Source organism: Terrapene carolina, unplaced genomic scaffold (assembly GCF_002925995.2).
Source record: "Terrapene carolina triunguis isolate 2854851 unplaced genomic scaffold, T_m_triunguis-2.0 Scaffold67, whole genome shotgun sequence".
In the NCBI taxonomy this organism is placed as follows: Eukaryota; Metazoa; Chordata; order Testudines; family Emydidae; genus Terrapene; species Terrapene triunguis.
The window spans coordinates 25454353-25472055 of record NW_020664418.1 but is presented as its reverse complement, the minus strand read 5'-3'; the positions used below and the strand labels follow the sequence as shown (position 1 = coordinate 25472055).

Here is a 17703-nt window from a genome sequence, read left to right as displayed (position 1 = left end):
TGCAATATAGTCAGCAGCAGAATTTTAAGGCTGTTGTGACGTGGAGGATGTATGATTGAATTGGTATAATTGAAAACAAGGATGTAACTTTTGTCATTCTTCCCAATACATAGATATTATTGCTAGCTTCCAGTGCACAGAGTATGTTACAAATAGTTTTGGGGGAGATGGGATTTGAGGTTCAAAAATCCACTACCTTTCTTATATTGTTCCCACGTTAAGTTTTATGTTCCTTCCCACTTACTGAGCTTGAAGCTAAACTTGCCAATATGCTACAAACGAGTAAGAAAATACACTAGAGGTCTTGAAAATTAAATATTAAAATATTATTCCATTCTGCAGTCTCTGCTACACCAGTGTGGAATGCTTGTCAGTCATTCTTGCCATGCAAGTGACACAGGGATCAATCAGATTGCTCCAAAAAGTTTGGCCTCAAGGATTCTTGTTCACATACTGTCTCCTAAATTCTCCAGTTTTTGCTCAGAGTACATCATAAAAGTACCCTTGCTCAGTCATGGCTGAAAAATAAAAAAGTTACTCTGAATCAACAAATAAAATGAGAAAAGGGGACAAGAAATGTCTAACTTGCAGAGTGCCTCTTCAACCCACAGCTGCTGGGTCTATTTGCCTCTTTTGCTCTGAGGACTTCAAACCATCAGGTGACACTGACTTGGAGCTTCCTGCTGTTCCAGGACCTTTGACCTCAAGATCAGCTAGGAGTTCTGACAGTCCTGTCTTGGCAGCACAGAAACCTACAGAAGAGGTAGGAAATTCTGCTCAGTCTATTTCTAATTTCCAGAAAGGACACAATGCACCTCTGTTCTTTCTACTCAATTTAGTTTTCATTATAGATAATTCAGTTGTGGAAGTGAGGTACAGACAAGACCTCTTACTCAGCCTAACCATTAAGACAAAGAAACCAGCTTCTACTACAAAGGCTAGCACTATTTTTTTTTTTTGTACCTACCTCCCAAGAGCATTATCTCAATTTTAGCTCAGCCAAACTCTGATAAGGAAAATCTCACTGGGGACAACTATGAAGAGTTAATCATTCAATGATAAAAGTGCCTTCCTTTCTCTCATCCTCTGAGATAACCTGGTAGAGGAGGAGGATGATAAGGGTGTTGAGTCTTCCAAGTCTTAAGATGTACTGAAGGACTTCTGGATGAATTTCCTGTTTATGCTGAAATTACTACTAAAATGCTTAGAATGAAACCTGCTACTTATACGTTGCCACAAGGGAACTCTAGCTTATAGTAGAGGAAGAAAAACCTAAGAATGCAATTCATCTGTGTCTGTCAGAAAATATCTTTGTAACATGCTCGTGACATTGAATTTGCCTTTCCTGCTAATGCTGCCAAGCTTTATAAGCGCCCCAGTATTAATGTGAAATGCTGGTCCTCAGACCTCAAAATAGTTTGTGGTGGCTGCTTGGATCCCATTGAAGTAAAAGCCAGCCCCAGGATCTACTTGAAAGAGTTGATGAAGTCCTTATAAAATCTTATGGGTCTATGGCAACCCATCTAACCATCTCAGTTCATTCTTTCTACATAGCCTACATACCTAATAAAATAGTAGAGAGGAGAGCTCTTGGCTTCTCCTGAAACAACTGCTTCTTCATCTCTCCACAAGTTGTCAATTCATTATAGTTTATCCTCCTCTTACCTCTATGATACAAGCTCAGAATGTTGGGTTTTTTTACTACCCTTTATTATGGATTTCCTTGCATTGTCAAGAAGAGTCCCCAAGGCTTTGCTTTTGGACAAGATACTAAATCACTGCTTAATTCAAGCTTGTGTCCTTTCTGTATAGGGAGGGACATGTTTTCAGGGAGACTTTATAAAGTCATGAATGACCTTGCTGAAAATGTCTCATCAGCTAAACATAACGTTCAGGCCTTGCAATAGGCCCAAACATTACTTTTAGTAATCTTGCTCTTTGGCGGTAAACCAATCAGGAACAGTTACTGAAATCAGATCCTGTTGTCCTGCGTAAACAAAGATGAAGTTGGGAAATTAAATTCTGTCCTTTCTGGGAAATCTGACCATAAGGTGTTTCAGAGATACAGTCCAGTATTCTTGTATTTTAAAATCACTGAAGTCTCCTCACTTCCAGCCACTGGGCCCGCTTTATAATGTCCCAAAGCTCTTAGTTTCTGGACCTTCCCACCACTCTACATTTTAAATCGTGCATCTGTATTTAGGAAGGACTCTTAGCCATGTTGAATCATTTGCAAGATATTCAAGAAACTGTCCCAATTTCCTCAGTGGAGAAATTCTTTATTTAATTTTTATCATACCCCTAAAAAGTCAGGAATCTGTCCATTCTGAACGAGCAGTGGTTAAAATCACTACATCATTACTCTTCCAATCCAAGGAAGTTCAAAATGGAGTTTGGACTCTAATCCTAGCTAAAAACCCAAGCAACTCTGTGGCATCTGTGGGCCTTCAAGACTATTTTCTATATGTGCCAAATACACAAAGTTACAACTATGAAGTTTTGCCTTAAGGTCTTGCATCTGTCCTATTGTATCCTCCAGATGGATTTAGTGTAATCTCTGCAAGTTTTAATGATATTTACAGCAGCAGTACTGTAATAGCTGACAGGAGGAGAGGGAAGTGATGGTGCTTGTCATACTGCTGTACTGTGTGAGAGGGGCTCTGTCTTCTGGGTTTCCTAATATCCAGCCCCCAGGTTGTGCCCTGGACTTTTTTTTTTTTTTTTTGGTCCCCTGTTCTCAAAGCCTTATATTTTGAGACCTGGCTACTAATAGCCAGTACACATTAGCCAAATTTAAATCACAATTATAGCAAATGGGTAATCTCCCAAAACCTGAAGCTGCAGGAATATTGGAATGCTAACCTTTTTGTAAGTTACTAGTACAGGAGTTTGCAGTGCAAATCTTTTTGAAAGAACAATTCTTGATAGCTTTGGTAGCTTAAACATGTCAACCTAGCTATAAAGCTTTTGTATACATCAGATGTATGTACTCGTGTACTTGAGAGTTTGGGTTGTTCCCAAAACTCAACATCATTCTTGAATTTTGAGGTTGAGATGCAATTGATTTACTGTATTTCAAAGAAGGCTGAAATATATGCTAATCTCCAATTACAACGGATGACACAATGCACTTAAGTTACCTGAGCTGCTGACTTGAGCCTGGCTGTAGCCTACATAACCATAATAAATAGATACAATTGTTATTTTAACTATATACAAATTTTGAAGTGTCTATATTTTGCTAAGATCGTTCGGAATAAAGAAAAGACAGAGATACTAATTTTTTATAGGACCCGGTTTTTAACTGTTAACTCTAATGGATTTACTTTAAATTCTCAGACAACTAATCCAACACTCAAAAAGTAAATTCTGTAAGTTTGGGGACGATATGCTGTTTTTCATAAAAAATAAAGATTGAATCTCTTTAAATGCAAAATGGAACTCTGCTTTAACTATGGAGTTGAATTGTAACCAGTGCTTCCATAGTGGAATATAAATATTTGCTGAAAAACTTGTTTTTTCCAACCTATACAAGTATAGTGTATTGTCATATGACACCAAAATGCAGGAGAAGCTGTGGGATTAAAATTTCTTAGGTTATTTCAGCTGACGTGCATTGCAGAGGTGACTTGTTGCATTTCATAGCCTTGTTTACATTAGAGAAATTTGTGCTTTGCATGCACAGTTGCATACACTGGCAACCTCCTCTCCACATAAAGTGCTTGCAGCAGCTCACAAAGAGTACTAGCATCATAGGTACTGGAACTAGGGATGCTGCCGCAACCCCTGACTTGAAGTGGTTTCCATTATCTACAGAGTTCACAGTTTGGTTCTCAGCACTCCCACTACTCAAGTTATTCCAGCATCCCTGACTAGCACTGTGGCAATTGCTCATGCTCAGAGCAAAGCTCACCACCATTGTACTCTGCATCAGATCAATGTGCTCCATTGCAGTGCTAAAACAGTCTGACTGTGTTGGGGTTGGAGCTGCACCAGTTCAATATAACTGTTTCACCAAATCCCCAGTTTTCTCAAGCAAGCTCATTTAACTTGTAAAATCATGCTTATATCTGTTTTTGCATAAAGACAACTTACAAAAGTATCCAATTTCCATTTTCAAAAGTCACTTGGGTACTTAGGCTCCTAGGTCACTTATGGTCTTCTGAAAACTTTACTCAGTTTGTATGTATATACACATTTAGACACTTTGCATTTTACATATAGAAAACTGGATGAAGCAGTAAATAGAAATTTGCATGGAGCTGTGGGATAGTTGCCTACGGTTCAGTGTGAGTGCAACAGTTTTCAGTGAGTGTTGTTTGAAGACATGGTGAACTGTGATCGCCCAAAAGAGGATGGATACTATGGATTCTCTGCAATGTTGCATTCTGCACTAGGTGTTCATCCATAGTGCAAGTTGCACTGATACACTTAAGTAGTTTAGACATAACACACACATGCTAGCAGATTTTTTTTAAGAATAGAATCCTACACTGGCTACAGAATTAAGATGTCATCTGGACTGGCTTTTGCACCTGATTAACAGAGTCCTTGACATATGAACACAATAAGGAACAAAATGTAGAGGAAAACATAAGCTTTGCATTGTTTGCCGTAGACGGTGACAGGGAACAATGTTGTATGTTACTGTTTGGAGAGTTAAACAATATTAAAATATCAGTCTTATTGATATCCTCACTACTTTGTGCTTTTATGCAATATATAGACATCTCTTGATATTTTATTTTAATTTCATGTTGATAACTACGTCACTTTAATTAGTCCATGTATTAAATGACCCGTGACTGCAAAAGCATATTAACAAGCATCCTTCAGTCAATAATGTATTTTTAGTTTTCAGTCACATCATTCACATTAAAAAGAAGACATTAAAAATACAGCAACAGCAGTTGTAAGAAGGGAGATAATATTGCCTTTGTCAGAGGTTTAACATGAGAGAGTAAAGAAATTGTTTCCCTCTCCAAAGAGTTGGATTTTGTTTTATCTGTTTATAAAAGTTATAATACTCTGGATGTCATACCCAGGCCTTTTTATAATTTGTTGAAATTTACACACAGCATAATTTTAGAAAAAATACCAGTTCATGCCTAATTTGATGAATAGGTGTTGGAACATGTAAGGAATGTAGGCTTGCATAAACTAAGTCTTTTAGCCAAACTTTAATGTTCCTGCTATAGAAAACTGTATGATTAAAATCTAATGTATATGATACTTCATACTCTGTTACCTGACATTGCTTATTAAGTTAAAAGCTTAAATGAATATTGTGATGTATTCTTTGTGCATGTTTCTGCTTGTGTTCATAAAGAGATGTTATAGTGTGTGTGTGTGTGTGTGTGTGTGTATATATATATATATATATATATATATATATATATATATAAAAAATGCAATTGGTGGGAAATTTTCAATTTATTGCATAAAATAATGGGGAGAATAAATTGACAATTCCATAAAACTAAAGACCGTTTCCTAATCACTTTGATAACAAGTTGCACCAGATTTTTTTTTGTACATTTGCACTTGAGCATTCATCTCTTCTGTCCCCTACCCTTAACTTTCTAACAGCTTTTGGTTTTGTGGGCCTTTGATTGTGCCAATAGTATTTTAAAACTGTTAAAGATGTGATTTTTTTTTTTTGAGAGAGAGAGAGAGAGATTTGCCTCTGCTTTCCATTACACAGATAATAAGTACAGCAAACGATAATCCCCCAAATCAAGGAAAAACAGGACTGTAATGAGGGGCTCTGGTAAGATATCTTAGTTCGGTTGGACTGTTTCCCTCTGATATGACTGCTTACACACTGTTTGCTTTACAGAAAAGTAACAGGAAACTAATTTCCTCCCTGGACTGTTAAGTGTGTTTTGTGGTGATTTTATGTAGGTTAAAAAGATATTTTCTTTCTGTATTAAGAAATCTGCACAGTATTTATCCAGATTCTACATATCATAGAAACACTTACAATTTTTCCTTTTTAAGCATCAGATTTATATCTGTAAAAGTAGTGAGTTATTTGTGTCTCAGAGATTAGACACAACATTAATGCCATTTGGCACTGAATACACCTCTACCCCGATATAACGTGACCCGATATAACACAAATTTGGATATAACGCGGTAAAGCAGTGCTCCGGGTGGGGCGGGGCTGCGCACTCCGGTGGATCAAAGGAAGTTCGATATAACGCGGTTTCACCTATAACACGGTAAGATTTTTTGGCTCCCGAGGACAGCATTGTATCGAGGTGGAGGTGTATAATTTTAAATTGTTCAAATACTTTTGCTTCTCTAGTATTAGTACTACTTTTATTCTTAAAGATCAGGACTATCAAATCAAACATTTATAGTACTTTCAAAAAACAAGTACACTTCTCTCTCACGGTCTTTCTCAATTGTCCCAAAATAATTGTTTGTTCATCTCAATGTATAGTATTTTTGTAACACTCAAAGGGCCTGATCCAGAGCTCATTGAAGTGTGCTCTGGATCAGGCCCTTTAAGACAGAATGTAGTTTTCCTTTTCAGTTTTCCGGGCTGATCGAAACTTGCTAATTGGCCTTCTAATGTATAAACAAAACAGAAAATACTGTGTAAAAAATTTTATAAATCACTTTTATAACAAGTAATCAGTGTATGGAATTAATTGTTAGAAGTGTCATGCAAACCAATAGAACCAGTAGATGCATTGCCAATCAATACATAAAAGCAACTGCTAGAAGAAATGTGGAAGAAGTATATTCATGTTAACAGAGTACTTGTAGTTTGACATACCACAGTCTGTGCTCATTGTCCTTGCATTTATCAGATTATTTATCTACAAACAGAAAAGTATTAAATGGTTCTTTAGACAAACAATCCCATTATCAAAACTTGCACTTGAGCCTTTTATGTGTGAGGCTAAACTGTGTGCTTATGTCTTGAAGGCCAGGACCATAACAGAGTTAAAAAAAAAAACTAGATAAATTCATGGATGGATAGGTCCATCAGTGGCTATTAGCCAGGATGGGCAGGAATGGTGTCCCTAGCCTCTGTTTGCCAGAAGCTGGGAATGAACAACAGGGGATGGATCACTTGATGATTACCTGTTCTGTTCATTCCCACTGGGGCACCTGGCACTGGCCACTGTTGGAAGACAGAATATTGGACTAGATGGACCTTTGGTCTGACCCAATAGGGCCATTTTTATGTTATGTTCTTACTCTTATGAATATATGAAGGCTTAGACTTTCAGGATAAATATTTCATAATTATTCAATAGGCTTAGTATCTACTAAAAATAAATATCATTTGTGGGCCTGTGACTAATTTTTTTAAACCCTTCTCTTCTATGCCCTTTCTGATAACAGCTATTACTGCAATGTATAGTAATGTTAACTGCTAGCTTTATAGCCCTTGAAATGTATATTTCTAAAACATTACTATATCAGTCTTTCTTCGTCTTTGTATTCATTTTTAATTCCATATTTTATAAACAATGAATTCTTAACATTCTATCATAATTCAGATAAGAACATCTATACTAATAATGTATAATGCATTGTAGACGCTCAGCAAGCATGGCCCAAAAAGCAGGGCACAATTACTTAAATGGATTCATCACATGAACTAGAAACTTCTTGTGTGCCAAATATCTATCCTTATGCCATTGACTATGCGGTTACAACCCAATCTCATAATTATTTCTGTTTTCAAGATCAACAGCTTCAAAATACAATTCACCAGTCAGTAAGAATTGAGTTGCCTGTGTACATGGCTCTTAAGAAATTACAGGATTCTTAAAACCTTTCCCCTTATGACCTCAATTTGAGTTATGAGAGGCTGTAATAGAAATATATGAGAAATGACACCCAACAGAATGGCAGTGCATTCAACTAATATACAAGACTTGAGTTCAAGAAAATTTTGCTTCCAGATTCAGATCCTTGGTCAGTGCATCCTTATTCTCAAGGAAATTAGATTAAAATATGCTAGTATTCAACTGTCAGATTAAACTATTGGGCAGTATTTGCAATTTAAATATTTTCTTTTAGCTTGGAAATGGGGAAGACATGATCACTGTTCTTATAAAAGAAGACAGGAAGAAAATTACAATACAGAGCATAGGAATTAATTTCAGTTTAATCTATTATATGACAAACTTCTCTACCATATTGTTGCCAGAAACATGCTAAGACTACCTCATAAATCAACTGTACATTTGTATTACTGGTTACACACCACAAATTTCAGATTGTCACTGTTTCAAGTTAAAAACAATATTTACATAGGAACACAGGAATTGGAATACAGGAAAGACTGATGCTCCATTTAGTTCAGTAGCCAAATTATGGCTATTACACAGGAGCAACACAACTGACAGTACATGATGGTCAAGCCTCACCTTGCTCTTGTGGTTTGCTCATTGCCTCTCAATACCGTATGCAAGATTGGCACCCATTTCCCTCTTGACACCAAAGACTACCTGAACAATATGTAAAGGCCTTTAGGGAGTTGTTTTTGGGTAACTGCAGAATAATAAAAATAATGAGATCTATTTAAGTTGGACCTATAACTGACAGGTGCCTAGAGGAGGACTTTCCTCATCTTCCTGCAACTAGTAGTTATTTATCCCATTTCGTGCTTTGCTCATGTGAAATTTCAGCTCATGTGAAATTTGCTCAGTTTATTTTTGAACTAGCCAATTGCAGTGATCTTGCTTAGATGGATCAGTAAAATCCAAAGTAGTTTCTCACCTTAGAGCAGGAAATAGTGTATTTAAATGTTTTACTCTTATTATAAGGTAAAATATCTGCAATTTGAAGATAATCATGATTTATATACACCTATTAAATTTCAGTTTTTAAAGCAAAAGAAAAAAAGAGTAGCGAATATTTTCTTCAAGCTTGAAACAGTTCTCCAGTATCAAATAAATGTTGGCTTTAAAATAGTTTAACAAATGTTTAGTTTTAGTCTGATAGGGAACATCTACACAGGGATAAAAAACCCATGCCATGGCTGTAGCTGGCCTGGGTCAGCTGTGGGGCTAAAAATTGCTGTGTAGATGTTTGGACTTGGGCTGGATCCCAAGCTCTGGGACTCACAATCTTCACAGGGTCCAAGCCCAAATGTCTACACAGAAATTTTTCAGCCCTAGAGCCTGAGCCCTGTAAGTCTGAGTCAGCTGACCTGGGCCATCTTTGGTTTTTTTATTCCTGTGTAGACATATCCATAGAGGTTATGAAATATTCTTTTTAATATTGGTAATTGAATAACTGAACTTGTCACAAAAACCTTTTACCTTTCAAAAACCCCTAAAATGTCCCCTTAAAAAAAACAGAAATCATCCTTCCTGTTTGAAGAACATCTCTAAAGCATGTAAATAGTCAAGTATTTTTCTCAAGTTGCACTTCATATTGTATTGTTTTAGAAGCTTTATTTACACCTTTATTTGCCTTTCTGAATAAAATCTGCAACTTCATTTACTGTGAGCCAATACTTGTTTAAAAAATGAACTAGTGTACTATACAAATAAAAACCAGATGGCTGTAATAAATAAAGGCTCAAATACATTTGTACATGGGTTCAAAGATGGAATATATTAGGGCTGTCAAGCGATTAAAAAAATAATCACGATTAATCGTGTGATTAATCACACTGTTAATAATAGAATACCATTTATTTAAATATTTTTGGATGTTTTCCACTTTTTCAAGTATATTGATTTCAATTTTAACACAGAATACAAAGTGTACAGTGCTCACTTTATATTTATTTTTATTACAGATATTTGCACCGCAAAAAACAAAAGAAATAGTATTTTTCAGTTCACCAAATACAAGTACTGTAGTGCAATTTCTTTATCATGAAAGTTGAACTTACAAGTGTAGATTTATGTACAAACAATAACTGCATTCAAAATTAAAACAATGCAAGACTTTAGAGCCTAGAAGTCCACTCAGTCCTGTTTCTTGTTCAGCCAATCGCTCAGACAAACAAGTTTGTTTACATTTGCAGGAGATAATGCTGCCCGCTTCTTGTTCACAATGTCACCTGAAAGTGAGAACCGGTGTTCGCATGGCACTGTTGTAGCTGGCGTCGCAAGATATTTACATGCCAGATGCGCTAACGATTCTTATGACCCTTCATGCTTCAATCACCATTCCAGAGGACATGTCCTTGCTGATGACAGGTTCTGCTCGATAACAATCCAAAGCAGTGCAGACCAATGCGTGTTCATTTTCATCATCTGAGTCAGATGCCACCAGCAGAAGGTTGATTTTCTTTTTTGGTGGTTCGGGTTCTGTAGTTTCCACTTCGGAGTATTGCTCTTTTAAGACTTCGGAAAGCATGCTCCATACCTCGTCCCTTTCAGATTTTGGAAGGCACTTCAGATTCTTAAACCTTGGGTTCAGTGCTGTAGCTATCTTTAGAAATCTCACATTGGTACCTTCTTTGTGTTTTGTCAAATCTGCAGCGAAAGTGTTCTTAAAATGAACAACATATGCTGAGTCATCATCCGAGACTACTATAACATGAAATATATGGCAGAAATGCGAGTACAATAGAGCTGGAGACATACAATTCTCCCCCAAGGCGTTGTCACAAATTTAATTAATGCATTATTTTTTTAATAAGTGTCATCAGCATGGAAGCATGTCCTCTGGAATGGTGGCCGAAGCATAAAGGGGCATACGGATAGTTAGCATGTCTGGTAGATATCTTGCCTATTCTCATTTTCTGGTGACATTGTAAATAAGAAGTGGGCAGCATTATCTCCCGTAAATGTAAACAAACTCATTTGTCTTAGCGATTGGTTGAACAAGAAGTAGGACTGAGTGGACTTGTAGGCTCTAAAGTTTTCCATTGTTTTGTTTTTGAGTGCAGTTATGTAACAAAAAAAATCTACATTTGTAAGTTACTCTTTCACAATAAAGAGATTGCACTACAGTATGAGGTGAATTGAAAAATACTGTTTCTTTTATCATTTTTATAGTGCAAATATTGGTAATAAAAATAATATAAAGTGAGTAGTGTATACTTTGTATTCTGTGTTGTAATTGAAATCAATATATTTGAAAATGTAGAAAAAATCCAAAAATATTTAATTTCAATTGGTATTCTATTGTTTAACCGTGATTAAAATTGCAATTAATCACGATTCATTTTTTTTTGAGTTAATCTCATGAGTTAACTGCGATTAATCGGCAGCCCTAGAATATATATTTTATCACTTATACATTACGCAATTGTTTTATGTACATCTGATGCAAAACTTGGACAGAAACTGAAATTTTGTCTAACTTTTTCTGAATTTCAGTATTTTTGGTGACTTTGAGAGGTTTTTTTTTTTTCTCACTTCCATAGTTTTCCTACACACCTTCCCTTCAGTCAACCATTGTTATAGGACAAGTTATTTCTCACCATCTCATGCATTACTCTAGACTCTTGAAATATTGCTCCAAACTGCTTTCTAAGGTGGCACTCCTTGGTTATAACATTAGAATGCAGAAAAGTGAATTGCAGTGAATTGATCAATGGTAGCCATATAAAACTTCAGCGGTGTGGGAGTTTAACCTGCTGAATAAATATAATTCAAATTTCTACAGTGCATTTGCATTGAACAGACTTGTCTACATTATTTTAAGATGTGCATTCCTCTTTCAATTTGTTTTTCTAATTACACTAATGTATATTATGACAGATTATACTGCATTATTTAAAACAGTCAGCAGATGGAAATATAAGATACTTTTTTGGTTTGGTTTTATCCAGTTTAAAAAAAGTTCATGAACATATAGGGGTTCCTGCCTAATCAAGAAAAGATAGACTTTTTCCTAACCATCTTACTATTCCTGTACCATCTACTGAGGATTACAAAGGGAAGGGATTTTGATAATCACTTAATTTGTAGAAAATGTTGGTAATGAGATTGCTGATCTTAGTGTTCTGTTTTTATTTAATTCCCATAGCTGGTCTCAATGGCTTACAGAGAAATACACAATACTATAGCAAGCTTATTATAGTTATGGAGAGATTCTTTTTAGGAATGAGACAAAATAGAAATGTCAGATTTTGACATCCTTTAAAGTTTTGGTCATTTGGTCTGAGTATTTGGATCTGAACTTGCCCCTAAAATTTTGATTTTGTGTCGGAGCTAAAACTAGAACAGCTATGTTTTCTGGTTTACAGTCAGAACATAGAAAACTAATACAGTGTAGACAATAGTCTAATATTAATAATGGTTTTCCAAAAATGGTGTCAGATAAGCACAGGCTCATGTTGAAGGCAGTCCAATGCCTCCCGGGAGTTCTCTAGTGCTCAGAGAGGGAGTATGCCTGCTGCTGTATCCCTTAGGATGATGCCAGATATTCTTTTGCCCTGTGCAGCTAGCTGGTTTCAGTAGCCAGTGTGGAGAAGTGCGATGGTTTCTGTCCCTTGCAAAATTGGGAAGTTTCCTTGTGGCCTCTCCCTCACTGCAAGTGCCAGGCATGATATGGTCCATAATGTTCTCTCCTCACTGAGGAAAACGTTACTAGTTGACGCAAGTTTTTTTTAATAATTTTACTATAGTCTTTTCTATAGGGTAGGCAAGACCAAAGGCACAAACAATAGAAAATCATTAAAGGGGAAGTTTTTAGATGGGTGTGACATACTGGCTTTTACTCCTCCTGTTGTTACAGATTCTTGTAGTATTGTTAATTGAATTTGAGTGAGAGGGTTATGCCACCAGTTTTGGGGCTAGTAGTATTGGGGTATTAGTTATCAAATGAAAATCTTTTCATAAACAGCATAGTATTAATGTTGCCTGTCAGCCAACTGGTTAAAAAGCCCTGACACATCTCTCTTTTGCCTTTATTTATTGGGGGGGGGGGGGAGCTTTTGGGGGAGGGACAGATGGACTGCCAAAATGAACTGTTGTAGAGAGACTCTGATATGTATGTAAGCAGTAGAGGAGCTGCTCAGTGGCAACTCAATATGATTAACCATAATATTAGCCAGATTCTGAATCAAAAGGATATTAAAGAGAGAAATAAAGGGGAATAGTTGGGTCAGGACACTAATCCTGAGATACCAAGCCTTCCAGCAGTGAGACAGTTATTTGAATGTTCACTAAATTGATACTGAGTGAAATCATGGTTCTTTGAGGGCTACATAAAAATACCTGTTTTATGCCCTTGTTCTAGTGACTTCTCCCCCCTCCAAAAAAAAAACCCCAAAAAAACCAACCCAAAATGTACAATTGGTACCTTTGTTGATAATCTGAGCAGAATCCAAGTTTTGCATCGGTCTGGAAGTTGAACTACTTTCTCATTCCTAGAGGGTGCGCTCTCTAGATCAAGTTTAAGATGTCATTATTTGTGTATGTAAGAACACTTGCAAAATTGTTGCTAGTACTGTAGCTGTTCTGTTCATTTGATGTCTTTAATGACCATTACAGTCTAAGGGGAAAAAAATGTGATCACACATGCGATGGTCGTATCCATGTGATAAATTGCCGACCACTTTATTTGCACTGTACCCACTAATCCATCTCTACTGGCATTATTACCATTTCAAACTTCCAAGCAGGAAAAACAGTTGCCATGGGGGTTGGGGTGAGTGATGTAAAACTGCCCCATTTTTATATTTATTCTGAAACAGTAAATAGAAAAATCACTTAAAAAAAAAAAAAAAACCCAACAAAAAACCTACCACTTCTTTCTCCTCGCCACAAAAGAGAGAATTTTTTTTTAAAGTTTCCACTTGCAGATAGGAAAGAAGCTATCCCTTAGGGAAGATTTGGCTTATACAATATTGTATGAGTTTATGTATGAGACTTCAGAACTTCTTCCAGCATCAGTCCTCAAAAATCTGTGCTCCAAAATGAGATTTCTCTATGTAAAATCCCCAAAACAAGTTTTGCTATCTAAAGTTACTGGACATAAATTGTTATACAACATTATTAGGGCTATGTGCAATATATTTCTAAAAATCATAACTAAAATGTTGTATTCTATAGTTGAAACACTTCAGATTTGCTTGAATTGTAGTATGAAGTTAAGTATCAGAGGGGTAGCCGTGTTAGTCTGAATCTGTAAAAGGCAACAGAGGGTCCTGTGGCACCTTTAAGACTAACAGAAGTATTGGGAGCATAAGCTTTCGTGGGTAAGAACCTCACTTCTTCAGATGCAAGTAATGGAAATCTCCAGAAATTTACCCACGAAAGCTTATGCTCCCAATACTTCTGTTAGTCTTAAAGGTGCCACAGGACCCTCTGTTGCTTTTAGTATGAAGTTAGTAAATTAATTGAAACATTGAATTTAGTATGTGACAATCAGATTTCATAGGCTTTTTTTCTCACATAAACTATAAAAATGAACTTTTTGTAGTAAATGTTAAGTTGTTTCACAATATTTTTGAGAGCTATAGAAAAGAAAACTAGGCATGGACGGGTCTGCTGCAAGCTTTCCATGGGCCAAAGCTCTGAAGTACTGTCTTTACAGTGTTTTTTTAAAGATGACTGAATGAATTCACTTTTATATTAGCATAATGTAGTTAAAGGATGGTAACATTCTGTCTGTAAAGAGCAGGTATTTGCACACTTTGATATGCCTAGGAATGCATGCAAGTGGTGGTACATTAATTTTGATGGAATAAATGGGCCTAAAGAGTCAAAAGTGTTAACGTGCCCCTGTAATTGTCCAGCATTAAACAGTTTTAAACAAGGTTTGAGATACAGCCCCCTCAGCCTGCTTGGTACCGTGGCAAACACATCATTAAGCATCCTTTTAACCTTTTATTAAAGATACAGAAAAGAAATTTAAAGCATTTGAAATATTAAGTATTAAATAAGTCTTTCATTTTAAAGTACCTGGAGAGAGTTTTTAAAAAGGAACCTACCCCTGCCACCACCCTTGTTTCACTGTCATTTAGGCCATTGCTATGCTATGCAGTGCCATAGCTGTGTTGGTATATCATAATGTAGATACAGGCTACAGCGATGGAAGGTGTTTTTGCTTCGCTACAGGAACACTACCTCCCCAAGCAATGGTAGCTAGGTTAATGGAAGCATTCTTCTGTCAACCTAGCTGCATCTATCGTCGGGGCTAGGTTGGCATAGCTACAGCAGTTGGGGGTGTGGATTTTTTCAACCTAAATTTTACATGTAGACCAGGCTTTAGATGGTATTTAAAATGGTAAAAACTGTCCTTTCTGGGGAAAAGAGAAGTTAAACAGTAATAAGTCACTAGACTAGATGAACAGGATATGTTGGGGAAGAGTCGACACAGCTTTTGTAGAAGGAAATCATGCTTCACTAATCTATTAGAATTCTTCGAGGGGGTCAACAAAAATGGACAAAGGTAAACCAGTGGATATAGTCAACTTGGACTTTCAGAAAGCCTTTGACAAGGTTCCTCACCTAAGGCTCTTAAGTAAAGTAAGTAGTCCTGGGATAAGAGGGAAGGATCTTCTCATGGATCAGTAGCTGGTTTAAAGATAGGAGATAAATGCTAGGAATAAATGGTCAGTTTTCACAGGGGGGAGAGGTAAATAGCACAGTCCCCCAGGGATCTGTACTGACAGCAGTGCTGTTCAACATATTCATAATTGATCTGGAAAAAGGGGTAAACAGTGAGGTGGCACAGTTTTCAGACTCTACAAAATTACTCAAGATAATTAAGTCCAAATCTAACTGAGAAGAGTTACAAAGGGTGTCACAAAACTCTGTCACTGGGCAAGAAAATGGCAGATGAAATTCAGTGTTGATTAATGTCAAGTAATGCATATTGGAAAACATCATCCCAACTACACATACAAAATGAGGTCTAAATTAGCTATGCATACTCAACATAATGTGCAGCAGCAGTCAAAATAGCTAACAATGTTAGAAACCATTAGGAAAGGGATAGATAGTAAGATAGAAAATATCATCATGCCACTATATAAATTCATGGTATGCCCACATCTTGAGTACTGTGTGCCGTTCTGGTTGCCTCATCTTTTAATTAAAAAAAAAAAAAAAAAAGACAGAATTGGAAAAAGTATAGAGAAGGGCAACAAAAATTATTAGGGATATGGAACAACTTCTGTCTGAGGAGAGATTAAAAAGACGAACTGTTCATCTTGGAATAGAAACAACTGAGGGGGGATATAATAGAGGTCTATAAAATAATGAATGGCATAGAGAAAGTGAAAAAGGAAGTGTTATTTACCCTCTCAAATAACACACGAACCAGAGGTTACCCACTGAAATTAATAGGCAGCAGATTTAAAACAGATACAAGGAAGTGCTTTTTCACACAATGCACAGTCAACTTGTGGAACTTGTAGCTAGGGATCTTGTGAGGATCAAAACTATAACTGGGTTCAAAAAAGAACTAGATAAGTTCACGAATGATAAGCCCATCAATGACTACCAGCCAAAATGCTCAGGGATTCAACCTCCTGCTCTGGGTACCTAAACCTCTGATTGCTGGAAGCTGGAACTGGATGAGAGGGGATGGATCTCTTGATAAATTGCCCAGTTTTGTTTGTTTTTTTCTGAAGCATCTGGCACTGGCCACTGTCAGAAGACAGGATATTGGGCTAAATGGACCATTGGTCTGACCCAGTATGGCCATTCTTATGTTCTTTTGATTTCCGGTTCCACTCTTCTCTTGTTTACCAGACGTGGTCCTAACACAGTCCTTGAGTTATATCAGTAGGCCTTTTTGTCTGAACTGATTCAGTCTGTCTCCCTTTTGCATCTTTTACCATCGACATTTATTGATGCACGTGATTGGAACATTTTGTAAACTTTTTATCCACTTTCCCACAGTTAAGCTTACAATTAGAGTAAATTTTTAGACCCAATTATTACAAAAGTGGTCAATGAAATAAAAGTAGAGGGCTAATTAAAAAAAAAAAAAGCATATGTATTACAATTTGTTACAAAATGGATATTAGTATTTAAATCTTCCCTTCCGATTCCATAATTGTGTGGGTACATCTGCAGTCACAGAAATTAGTACTCATATTTGTGTAGAATTATTATGATTGCATGCACAGTGGTGACAAGTATGCAAATGACCCTTATAAACAATTACCTGACCATTTGCATGCACAGTTATGAAATCTGGTCCCTAACATTCAGTCATGTATTTATGCTGAGAGTGGGAGAACCATGTGTGGTGTTACTTCTGCTTAATTAGATCAGTTGCCAAGAAAAAGATTAATGAGAAGTGTTCTGGTTAATCGTAACAATGGATAAATAAAACTTTTTTTCTGTTTAAATTTAATTATTGGAGGTGTCTAAGAGCTGGTTAATAGTTTATAGTTGTAAATTTCTGTATGCTGTCATAAATTTCCCACTATGCAACCCTATTCTTACTTCATGCTGCTGCTCAGCTCTTTTTCAGCTACAAGGTGTCAATTTCTAACAAAAGTGCAGACTAGATGCGATCAAACCGGCTGTGTAAGATTAAGCCGATATGATAGATAAGGGAAGCACTGTATCTTTTATCTGGCCTTTGCAAAAGCACATTTTGCAATCTCAGGCCATATTGAATCCATTGCTGGCCCTGAATTCTCAGCTAACAGCTATGGTATATTTTTGGCTTGTTGGCTGAAACTGTTCTTTGAGAGAGAGGATGATTGTAAAGTTAACATACATGATTGGAATTCAGGACGTCTGGGTTCGATTCCAGGATCTGTGACAGTCTCCCTTTATGACTTGGGCAAGTCAGTTA

At 36.5% G+C, this 17703-nt stretch overlaps 1 protein-coding gene across 3 annotated transcripts in view; it reads left to right on the top strand.

The window, feature by feature from the left end:
- Positions 1–17703, top strand: part of MINDY2 (MINDY lysine 48 deubiquitinase 2) — a 109394-nt gene that overhangs the window by 77097 nt on the left and 14594 nt on the right. The gene's annotated exons all lie outside the window — the stretch shown is intronic.